Source organism: Agrilus planipennis, unplaced genomic scaffold, assembly GCF_000699045.2.
Source record: "Agrilus planipennis isolate EAB-ADULT unplaced genomic scaffold, Apla_2.0 scaffold56, whole genome shotgun sequence".
NCBI classification, from domain to species: domain Eukaryota; kingdom Metazoa; phylum Arthropoda; class Insecta; order Coleoptera; family Buprestidae; genus Agrilus; species Agrilus planipennis.
The window spans coordinates 836,701-849,620 of NW_020438870.1; the positions used below are offsets into that span (position 1 = coordinate 836,701).

Sequence of the window (12,920 nt, forward strand, 5' to 3'; positions counted from 1 at the left end):
TGGCGGTAAGAGATTTGCGGACAATGAAGAAGTAATCGAAGCTGTAAATGGTTATTTTGAGGAGCTTGACGAATCAGTCTATAGAGATGGCATTAATAGACTGGAACACCGCTATGAGAAATGTATCAGCCTTGGAGGAGATTATGTTGAGAAATAAAAAAAAAAAATTTTTAAAAACCTTGTTTTTCTTGGTCAGGCCGGAAACTTATCAATCCACCCTCGTATACAATTTGAGTCATTATACAGGGAAAAGCTTTAGAATCATTTACAGATACATGGTGAATAAACAAAAAAGCTCACCCTAATTGCCACTAATTATTCTTTTAATTGAGAGCACGTGTTTCTCCTAATTCTAATTCTAATGTGAGCATTATCAAAATAAGACTATTCTTATGACAATTAAAAGAAGAAAGCCATCTAGGTTTTTTAAAAATAAAGTGAAAGGCAATTGTTTGCCAATTTCATCAAAATCCTAACCGGAAATGGTTGGAGATACCTACTAGGATATTACTTCTTGAAAACAGGACTCGAGATAAAACGGACTATGAGATAATTTCTAGTTATCTGTAATAGAAAAGAACTGACGATGAGATGAAAAAAGGAATGCACTTAAGTATCCAAGGAACGGCGAATACGTACAATGACCTTTGAAGGGGCTGCTTTATGGATTTCATATGGTTTCGACGAACAACCACGCATACCACCGGCAAACCAATGTGAAATGGCGACAACAGGATTCGTGGGAAGGAAAATGAATGTATACAGGGTGATTTATAGAAGAACTTTATGTAAAAAAATTGCAGTGTTTTAACCACCACGAATTTTTAAAGTTAGAGTGAGTTTTTTGTTTTAAAAACATCTACAGTAAATAACAAAAGACAACTGTCGTAGCCACTTTTATGCACATATGACGCACCTTATTAAACCACAAAGATTAATATTGCATCCTCCTAAGTGTCAGTATCAATGGGAATGAGAATCTTCTATTTTCATATCTGTCTGTTTATTTGATCACTAGACGATTTCTGAGAAGTCAAGTTGTTTCATTTATAAAAGTTAACTTAACAACATTAATTAATGAACGATAAGTGTGTAGATGTTTGGACCTTAAATAGGATAGTGGGGGGGGGGTTAAAGGCAGTCGGGGTTATCCTGTGGAGTACTGTATATGTGATTTTAGTGGACATGTAAGGGGTGGAACTGAAAATTGAAAACGAAGTTAAAGGAAATTGTAGCTATATGGAGTATAAGCTGGCAGAGGGTTGTTTAATCTTGTAGAATACTAAAGAAATGTTGCTTGGGATTGGGAGGGGAGCAAAACGTGAGAAATGGAGATTATGTACAGACAATAGGGCCGCCTTTCGGGTTTTCACTTCAATTTTTGTTGAGAGTTTGAGGAGAAACTTTTACTCATTGTAATTTAAATTTTCTCTTTTTTTTTGAGAAACGGCACCTAGCCTCTAGTGCATTGGCGTATAGCTTACCACTGGTTAAGTAATTCAAAAAGGATTCCCTAATTCCTATGTACTAAGGAATAAAATTGGGTTAAGCTGGGTAAAAGTTCCCTAATATACTCTTCCGCAAAAAAAAATAAAGAAAACTCGACGCATCATTTCAGCGTCTTTACAACAAGCGTTTACTTATTTTTATTTAATTCTTTACCTCCACAAGGTCATTCTTCTTAAAGCTCCACCATCTAAGCACATGTATGATACTTTACAAAGTCACCCCTCCTTCCCATTTCGCTCCACCCGCTCCTCACCAGAAAAAAATCCATAAATAATATTTACCTAAGTATTTACGTACTATATATCTATACGTTGTTCATAGTTAATATTGAATAATTGTCAATTAGATTAATATTAGAAAATAAACTTACTAAGGGTGTGTTCCGAAATATAACCCAGCATACTGACTAGTGCTGATGACGTAATGAATCCACGTCATACAGTTGATTCGTTCCGAAATATACTGGCCAGTGCGTTGACGTCAAATTGACGACATATTGATAATAGTGTTTGTGCTCGTTAACAACAATTTTGCTCCAAAAGTTATTTAAGTTTCTTGCAATAAAAGATTCATAGTCTGATGCACACACGCCCGTTTCATATACTACTATATCCCACTTGTCTCACCAGTACAATATGGTGGCACACCAGTACAATATGGCGTCGGTTTATGACGTCATCAGCACTGGCCAGTACGTTGGGTTATATTTCGGAACACACCCTATATTTTTCATTTATAAAAACTTTAACTTCGGCCGTTTAATTAAATAATATATAATGCACTTACTTTAAAATATTGAAGAAAAAGATTTCTACTTCCGGTGTAGTCGAAAGTTAATATTACCTACCGTTTGATTTTTCATAACCTAACAAAAATTTTAGCAAAAACATTTTTTTCATTAAGCGATTATTATCACTTAGTAAATCCTGCAGGTTTCTATCAGCAGTCACCCTGTATATGACTCTATCTGATCGGCAAAAATCCGTCTGGTTTCCATAACATCCCGCTGCTAAGCTGGCCGGATATGAATGAAGACAAACGTCTTTCGTTCATAGCAATATTTGTCTCAGTTATTAGTGAATGACAAGAGTGTTTTGCTTACGACTGGAGCTCAAGTAAAATTTCGGAGAAAATTCTAATTTACCGTAACGACCAAGAACAAATGACAGACTGTTCGGTCAACGGACCGACGACGAAGACAACATTATTCAATTTATTTCAACGAATAATGATGGTATTTCTTAAGCGAAATTAGATGGCTCAGGAGTCGAGATGCCAAAAGGCCTACTACTACTACAGTATGCGATTGAAAGTAAAAAATTATAGTAATTTTTGAATAATTAACAAAACTGTAAAGTCGTAGCGAAAATGAAAAGAATTTTATTCATTTACGTATATATTATATGGTTATTTTAAAGGTAACAGTGAAATGTTTACAGTTATCAGTAACTTTATTTAAAAATTCCAAAAAAATGTTTTGCGAATCTTATGAAATAAACCATGAAATGCCAGAATTAAAAAAAACAAAATACAACGTGTAATTATACAACACGCTACTGAAGTGAAACTTCTTCAAACACACAAAAATAACGGGATAGGGGTTAGGGAATTGGTTTAATGGTATTATTTGTACACTATTCTTCGCACGGGTGCAGTACTGATAGTAAATATACTATAGAATGTCTTTATATACAACAATCACAGCTTTTTTGTCATTAGACAATACAAACCGGCCGGTACCGCCGCAAGCGCTATGTCCCTGCATTTTAAGTCTGTAATATCTTCGAAAATATTCATTTAAATTACATGCTGTAAAGGGCCATATTGATCTATATTAAATGCACAATGTGTTTAAAAACACTTATTTGGATAAGGATTAATGCTGTATTGCTTAAAATCGCTTCGTAAATAAGCCATTATTTGTCGTAAAAAGTAAAGGATAAAAAATGGTTATTGTGGGTTATCCCTGAGAGATACACATATACAATCACGGATTTTTTTGTATACCCTTTTAAGGTGTACAATACTGTAGTATATTATTTTGATCTATCTCGTAGAGTTCAGGATGCAATGTAAGCGCAAAAAAATGTAATTATTTACGACATCCAATTACAAACCTCTAAAATTATCAGTGTTTCTCTACTATATTACGCATCTATTATACACATAAACCTTCCTCTTGAATTACTCTATCTATTAAAAAAAACGCATTAAAATCCGTTGCGTAGTTTTAAAGATCTAAGCATACATAGCGACAGACAGCGGAGGAAATGCGTTGCATGATTTCGTTACATAGCAACTCGCATGAAACAAACTTACCCTACCGCGCGTAAAGAAGTTTCACTTCAAAAATTTAGATATGTAGTATTAATTTTTTTATGTTTGATGCTTGTATTTCACAACGTTTGGACATTGGACCAGCTGAAACATGTGCCAATTAACTTCTTTGTTATATTCAGAGGCAAATTTCCTAATTCGATCTTTCTTACACATTTTTTATAATATTAAATTAATCCAAGTCATAGAGGTCTTGGGAGGAACATTTCACCAACCTCCCCCCCACCATTCAATGCGTCACTAGTTCACCCTTAGTGCACTGTAGCTGTATTTGTGTCAGAATTATGATTCTGATGAGCTTTTCTTAGAGTTTCGTTATCATTCGAATGACACATCTCACTCGACTTTATTTGAAATTTTTAAATTTACATTCTTTGTGTCAACCCTTTAGAATGTGATTTTCGTAAAATACGTTCTTATTGTTTGTCCCTAATGTTGCCAAAATTTCATTCAAATCGACTCAATAGTTTCTGCTGTGTGTTCATCATTAGTCAGTCTGTCAGGATGTCATGAAGGACAAATAGCTCCTTTATACGCATAGGTATAGAGATAAGTGAATAATTTTAAATTAACATTTATTTTACATATGATTATTTTAATAGTACCTACATTTTAATCAATTAAAATTAGGATTAATTATAAAAGAAATGTTCCGGACCAACATCCACTCACAGGATCAAAGGAACCACAAATCTTCATTTGTAATTTATCAACTAATAGAGTGACTAATAAGATCAATATATTCCCAGTAAACAGCTGCAGCTATCATTTCTCCCCTAAATTAGCGAGTGTCAGTTAAAATTGCATTTCAATTGGATACCGAATTTAATGCAGCACGGTTGGGGTCAGACAGGTCACACATTTGCAATTTCTAGTTTTCGTTTATTGAACCGTATATCATTTCAGTCTGCTCAGCCTACTCAGCTGGCATCTGTTTGTGTGTCCGTATGCCATGGGATGCATCTTCCATACTTTAGGTTTAGGACATATTTATGGATGGTTTTAATCATATTTTGCATTTTGGGGAGTCGTGTCTCGGAATGCGAATTATCCTCCAGAGCACAGATATCCTACCTGCTTCCATTAAACAGCGTTCCGTGAATAAGTACATACGGCGTGTGATCGCCATCTATAGAACATTACTACATATTACAATATGAAACAATTTTCTGCAGATGGTGTTCACGCGCTGTATGTACTTATTCACCGAACGTTGTTTAATGGAAGCAGGTACGATGTCTGTGGTCTGGAGGAACTGTGTACGGCGTGCTGATGATACACATAAAAATCATTTACATAACTACACCGTTGCGGAGATTTTGAAAAATAGACGTACAAACAAAAAACAATGTTGAAGTATCGTTGGTCCAAAATGTATCTTATTAACCCCAGTTCTTTTAATATTACCCCAGTCCTTTTAATATTGCGATCCGTCAAATGGGAGGAGGCTAAAAACAGGGCGCCGATTAGGGAAAATTTATCGTAGTTCCTATAGTATACCGTGCAATTTCCAAGTTTTTAAATTACGATAAAATGATAAGTATTGACACAATATGTGATTGGGCTGACACAAAGCCTCGGAGATGAAATTTCGTTGAAGGTGAGCGCGTTTTTAATGCCAATCACATTCTAAAATTCGGAAATAACAAATCCGGAAGCTAGCCTTCAAATTCCGTCAAGTTTACTGTCTACTTTTTACAAACTTTGGATTTAAAAAGTGATTCACGTTATATAATTGGTGAGGTGATTCTGGGTGATTTAAGCAATATCATATCAATGACTTGCACGTGCAAAGCCGATTTAAGAGAACGTTGCAAACACATTATTGCAACTTTGTTGTATTGCAGCAGGTAGGTTCTTAACCTCAAAATACTTATATCGTATCATTAGAATTGTGTTAAATCAATTACACAGGAATAAATAATTTCTCACTTTATAATTTTAGTATGATTCTAGTTTTAAATATTAAGGTTATGGCTGATGGTAAATACTTGCTGAAATATAATCATGTGCATTAAAATGACGTGAACAAATTTTTATTCCGGAATTCACTTCTTTGATACCTACTGCTTTCATCCAAGCTTCTATTAGTTTACTTTTTTCTCTAATTTTCCGAATATATTTTTTACATATATAAAACGGTTAGTTTTTATTGGAAAGTAGTTAATGTAGGTGAAGAGTGAAGATCTATGTCTAAAGTGCTATTGCAGCTTTTCACTGAACATATTAACTTTTTATTTGATTTAACTTTAGAAGAAAACTACGTCGACACTATCATCAAGAAAATGTTTACTTTTTTAACGTGTTTTATTATTTTAATAAACAATTTTACAAATTGCGTGCACAGTTCCTATATAAATTTTTCCCTCATTCGAGTTATAAATTTTGCCACCAGATGGTGTATGCCCATTTGACGGATCCCAATTCATATTGTAGAATTATTTATAAAAATAGTTATAATGGCTTTCTGTTGTTTGTAAAATTATAACATTTTTGTTACATTTAATACTTCTACAAAAAAGTCATTTTCTTTTTGTTTAATTGCCTCATTATTTCACCCTAGAACCTTTCGTCATTATTTCGCCATTATTTGTTTTTTTATGTACATAAACCCTCACCTTATGGGAGCTCTTATTACATCTTAACCATAACCTCCCAATCTACATTATAACGAACCCTAACGTGAAGTGATGGCAATAAGTTTCAGGGGGTATACTGTTACATTTTTTATAACGTCGTAATTTAATGTTACTGGTAGAGAGGTATATTTAAAATATTCTTAATCACTTATAGAGGGAAAGAACATTTAAAAAGTATTGTTCCATTAAATATCAGGAATTGTGTATACAAATACTATTATAAATTAACATTATATTGGAATATCAGATCTACCAATAATGTAAAAAGTTATTGCAAAAAAATCACTTTTAAGTTAATCTTGATTTTCGCAAAAGAAAAGTAACTAAGTATATTTAACGATAGATTTTAATTTCCAATAAATTTATTTTGGTTTACTGTTGAAACAGGGAATGCATCAACTTTACTACAGGATGCGCATAACATCTTGATGAATGAAAGGTTTATTGTAGAAATCTTTTACTAGCGATACCAAACGAATTGATTTATAGTTTATTGTTGCCAATAACTTTTCAAAAGAGAACGCTCTACGAAGTTGTACTAAAAGAAACATTGTAAAGAAGACTGTAAAAGCCAATTATACTTAGATATTTAAAAGATGGAAATTAATAGAAGTAGGACGTACTAGCAAATGAGAATGTAATAATTAAGGAGAAGCAGACAGTAATTTATGCTAACTCTGAAGGAATAGGCTAGAACATATATAGTACAATACAGTGGCTCAAAACAAAGACAATAATATTTTTGTTGATCATGCATGTAAATATATAAATCTAACAAGATAAAAATAATGCACGGATATCTTACAAACGGATTCGAAATTTTAGTTAGTGATAATAAAAAAAAGGTCTACACTGAAAATTCGATGTGTGTTCAATAAATTGAGGGCCAAGAACTTAAAGTTATGTACATTATGTACCTATGAAGAATTTTAAGTGATTGTCAAAAAAGAAGCAAATTATTATGAATAAGACGTCTAATATTGTACATATAAAGAAATTATCAAACATTTATAACAAGCATTTGAAATAAAAAGATTTGATATGTTGTACTTACCAATAAACGTCAACCAGTTCTCGTTTTGGAATTTGCCTAAAACAAAAAAAAGCAAAGTAATAACAAATAAGTTTCAAAACTAATTTTGACAAACTAAAATACAAGATGCTCCAGTAAAAGCTGCTTTTCCTTACTACATTACATAAAAAGCTCGAAAAAACTCTGAAAATAATAAGATTTATATTTAAAAATATCTACCATAAAAATTTTCAAGGTAATTAGGAGAACAGTTTAAGAGATATATTTAGTAAAAAAAAACAATTATCGACGACAACATAAAACTAATTTTTCTATTTCTCGGGAACTGTATTTTTTCCTGGATAAAAGGTACCCCATGTACCCGTGAGAATGTGTGTACAAAATTGTCAAATCGTAATTATTGATAAAACAGTTTGAATAAAAATAAATAAAAGTAAAACAAAAATACTGGTATGCAAGGAAAGAAAAAGTAGGGAAAGGGCGAATATAAAGATAGGAGACGCAAAATTAGAAGAAGTGGCCGATTTTAGATACCTAGGAAGTCAGATAAGTCAGAACGGAATGAATAGTAGGGATATAAAACAGAGGATACCACAGGGTCCAGTCGCCTTCAATAAAAAAAGGTCACTTCTATAATCGCGAACGATTAATTTAGAAATTTGAAAAAGGTTTTTAAATGTGTATGTTTGGAGCGCGGCGTTTTACGGATGCGGAACATGTACGGAGGATGAGGCTGAAAAAAGGTTAGAAGTGTTCGAAATCTAGTCTTACCGGCGAATAATATGAGGATACCGTGGATAGAGAAGGTTAAAAATGAAGAGGTATTAGAAAGAATATGAGAACATATGACTCTATTGAAGCCAATAGAAAATAGGCGAGATAGGTTGGTAGGACACCTTCTCATATTAAAGGCAGAAACAGGAGTTAAGAGGGGTAGAGGTAGACCTACATTAGATTACTGTTCGCAAATAGTTAAGGATGTGGATTGTTCTAGTTTTGGGAGAATAATAAGAAGCTCAGGATAGCAAAGAGTAGAGGTACGTGTCCAACCAGTGTTAGGACTGAAGATTTATGATGATGATTGATTAAATTAAAATAGGTATTTAGTGTACAAAATTGAATTAATATTAAGAATTTTAAGGAACCAATTAGTTTACTGTATGACTTTTTAGTTAGTTGCTGATTTTACTATACACAACCCGATCTGACTCAACATTATAATATAATCATCATCACCGTACGGTCGCCAGTCCTAAAACTTATTGGACATGCACCTCCACTTTTTCCTATTCTGAGCTAATCTCCGCATTTTCCTAAAACTAAAACATCCTTAATTTATTGTGTACAGTAATCTAACCTAGATCTACCTCTATTTCTCCTAATTCCTGTTCTGGTTTCTAATATATTTTCAACTAGCCCTTCAAGCCTAATTTAATTACATATTACCAATGGGTCGTTAAAAAATATTTTCTGACCCGTGTTTGTAAAATTAAATCCGTTTCCAACATAGCAACAAAACATCTATCGAACATATTAACAGACGGTATATAGAAACCTCTCGACAAAGGAAATTCAGTTGCTGCACTTTTCCAAATGATTATTTGATCTGCCCCGTATTTTGTAGTAAATCTTTTGTGCTAATAGTTTGTTTCCCTTTCACAACTCCCCTTCCATTTATCCTCTAATCCGGACAGCACACTAATACTAGACACATTTAGTTAGGTACATACAACGTTTGCTTTCTTAGTTGTGCATAATAGCTTTTGATATCAAACAATACGATGCAATCTGGAAACGGAACGTGCAGCAGGAAGGCATTGAAATCGAAGAGAACCCGTCAGAATCACTATTTGTCAACTCGTCCTTCAAACGCCGAAACACAAAGCAAACAGTTTAATCACTATCGATCGGATAGTGGATGAGCTTCCTATTTGGAATGCGACAGTCGGCTGTTGTTGTTTTCGCGTTAGATTTAATGCCATTTGGACACACTGCAATTGTCCATCACATGACATGCTGTGGTTATCATGCGGTTAACAAGACAAAGCACTCGGTTCTCCTGTGTATGTCCGTGATTAATTTTCGCAAACATCTAATCTCTCCTACTAAATACGGATTGCGGAAACTCGGTGTTAGAAGGATAATTAATGATTTGTAATCGTATGTCGCGATAAAACAATAAAAAGAGAAGTATATCTCCGTAACTAAAAGCTTGGTAAAGGTCTAGATGGGGGTTAGACCACCACGAACTTTTTATGGTACAGTAGTGGGGGAGACCTCCTCTTTCGATCCCACCCACCCGCACCCCTTTCGGGCGTGGAGGCCATCATCTAGACATTTAACAAAAGCTTTACCGTGTAACCGTATTTTCAATTGATGAACAAAATTAGTCTCCGTCTTGAATTTTGAATGCAAGACCAAGACTAAGGCCAAGACTGTCTTTATAAGACTAAGACTAAAACCAAGACCGAATATGCAAGACCAAGACCAAATGGGCAAGACTTAACGAAATGTTATTACTTCCGGTGGATCAGCACTTTACAACACTTCACATTTTATACAAGCAATAAACTTAAATGTATAGATACACTAAAAGTTTACACCAAGTTATTTAAATTCCAAAGGTTTTCTACTTTTGTTAAGTTAATGTAGTTCTAGAGAAAACTTTCCGTCTGCCTGAGAATTAAGCCGTCAACTATTGTTGCCATTTTTTTTTAAAGTAGGTACGATAACACAGGTAAGTAGAGATCTTGGATTTTTGAGAACAATGGACACAATAAAGAAACATGAAAATACCATTACCATTTAACATCAATGTAAAAGCAACAATTGTAGGGATGCAAGTGCTACTAGGACACAGTGTAATAAGAAAATGCTATTTAATTTATGGCCCCTTTCTAATAAATATTCTTCCATTAGTAGTAAATACTTTTCTATTTATCGTTTATTTGTTTCCTAGAATCTAAGTGAATTGAAAGTCACAAACAACAATGACAACCTATTGACAAGAACGAAATTACTGCGCCTTAGGCCCTATTGCATACGAATTTAGTGAAAAGGAAACGTATGGAGGAAACAATGACAACTGAAGGATTTACATTTTATCTTGGAGTGGACAAATGCGAAATTGTGGGAAATTAAACAACTTTTGAAATCTCTAGTGTGTTTTTAGTATCTATATAAAGTACTATTTAGACCATTTATATAGGATCTATCTCGTGAAAAATAAAATCGTTGAGTGACAGATCTGACGGTCGATTGGGCTCAACGGTCAAAAGTTGCTAGGCCTCTTACTCTAGGTCACAAGTAAATGCAAATTTGGGAATGATTTCGGGTAAATACGTACACAGAACGAATCTTTTTTCGCTCGGAAAAATCATTTGCCTAAAATTCATTACCGTTACCATCTGGTTATTTTCAAGAATTAATAAAGAAATTTGGTCTAAAAATTATCCTTGGTGAGGAAACAGAAAACTATTTAAAATTATTTTGTTCTGGTAACTTTACCATAAATACATTAAGTACATAATTTTATTGAAAAATTTCCATTTATCTGTGAAAAACCCCTATTTTGGTATTTTAAAGCAACATTTAGAAATAAAAGATAAGTGTTGTAAAAGCTTACGTTTTCCTAATGTAGAACATACAACTTTTATTGTATGTACAACAGGTGAACTCTTTTTCCTACCAGGGAAGTAGGCAAAACGTTTGTCATGACTAATATGATGTGTTTATGTCATACGTTCCGTTTCATTTGCTATTGTAGTATCAAAAATATCAATAATTAATAGCAACAAAAAAAATGGTCTAGGGGTCTGACTATGTATATATGTTTTTGGGGTCGCTGAAGTTACATCCTAGGTCAATTCAACCCCAACACGTCAGGGTTTGGATATAACCTCAAAAAACGTTTCAAAATCAACTGAAACCTTTAATCGTGATAATTCTCAAACGATTTTAAATCTAAAACCCGTAACCAATCAACCGTTCTACTAAATATATAACATCATAATCCTTTAAACTCTTAATCCCTTAACCCAATAAATTCGTAATAAAAATATTAAAACTGTATTGCTTTATCTCTCACCATACGGATTTTAGCTTTAAAATCGTTTGAGATTATCATGATTTGAGATTATCTCCAAACCTTGATGTGCTGAAGTTAAATTAAACGCGGATTTAGAGTCAGCAATTCCAAAAATACACAGTTCACACGCAATCATATAAAAATGCGATAATTTTTTAAAAGCACTATACCCATCGTCTTATTTGATGTTGTACATTATCTTCGGTACATAAATAAAACAGTCATTTATATTGTGTGTTTTTGAATAATTCAGAAACGACTTGTATCTGCTTGCACATTCCTGTGTATAATAAAGAGAACAAATTTTAAGATGTTGACTACCAAATTGATTATGCCCAGTGTTTTAAAGAATAATCTTTACCTTTCAGTTTCTTCTGAGGCGCTAATTTAACAAATTATATAGAAGCAAAAAAACCTGAAAGAATGAACGCGCTCATCACCGACGTACTACATGCTTTCACAAAAATCTGATTAATTACGGCAATATTTCTCAAAAGTACCGTCGAATTTTTCAACATAATTGCACGCAATTAATTATCCATTTCCCATTTCGCAAAAAACCCATGACATAACGTTCTTCTGATGATTTTATTAATGATTTGCGGCATCTCGGAAATGGACAGAGTAACATTCGCGAAATTATTTACGTATTCACAATATTCTCCAACCGCCATATGAGAACCCATACATTTTTCACTCTCATCATCACTTTTATAAACAGTTTGTACAAAAACCCCCAAATCTTCTAGAATCATTCTATTGAAATCATCAACAATTAAAATTAATAACATTTCTTAGTCGTTATTTACATAAAAGTACCTATATAATTTTATTGAGTAACATAAATATGAAATATAAAAAAGCTCAAAATTATTTCGACAAATTATTGCCTACAAATTACACCTGAAATTATCGTTGATTTTTTTATTGACGTGACAACGTCTTATAATTCGATGGAGCCGGCTGCACGCACGAAAAAACATGACTCATGCGGCGTTACCTCGCTCTGAGGCGTTCCATTTAAGGCTTAAAGTGCAAGCGAGAGCGCGGAACGAGCGACAAAGAGGCACAATCGGCCTCCGCGTTCGGCAGCGTTCGACATCTGTCTCTCTCCTACATTTCCATTTACCTCCTTCTCTATATCCATACACAATATCTATCAAACAAATAAAATTAAAATTTTCTTTTGAAAAATGAAACCATTCCATCAGTATTTTCTTATGACGTTGTCACGTTCAATTATCGTCAGTAAACCGACTTTACAACCGATTTTTTTAATTAAAGCAAAAGAAAAGAGATAATAAATTATTGTGTT

The 12,920-nt window shown here is 33.4% G+C and overlaps 1 long non-coding RNA gene across 1 annotated transcript in view; it reads right to left on the bottom strand.

The window, feature by feature from the left end:
• The window catches only part of LOC108732662, a 233,703-nt gene that overhangs the window by 111,001 nt on the left and 109,782 nt on the right, over positions 1 to 12,920 (bottom strand). The window contains exon 3 of the long non-coding RNA XR_003231562.1: positions 7,540 to 7,575. This is a non-coding gene — a long non-coding RNA (uncharacterized LOC108732662). The remainder of the gene's footprint in view (positions 1 to 7,539; positions 7,576 to 12,920) is intronic.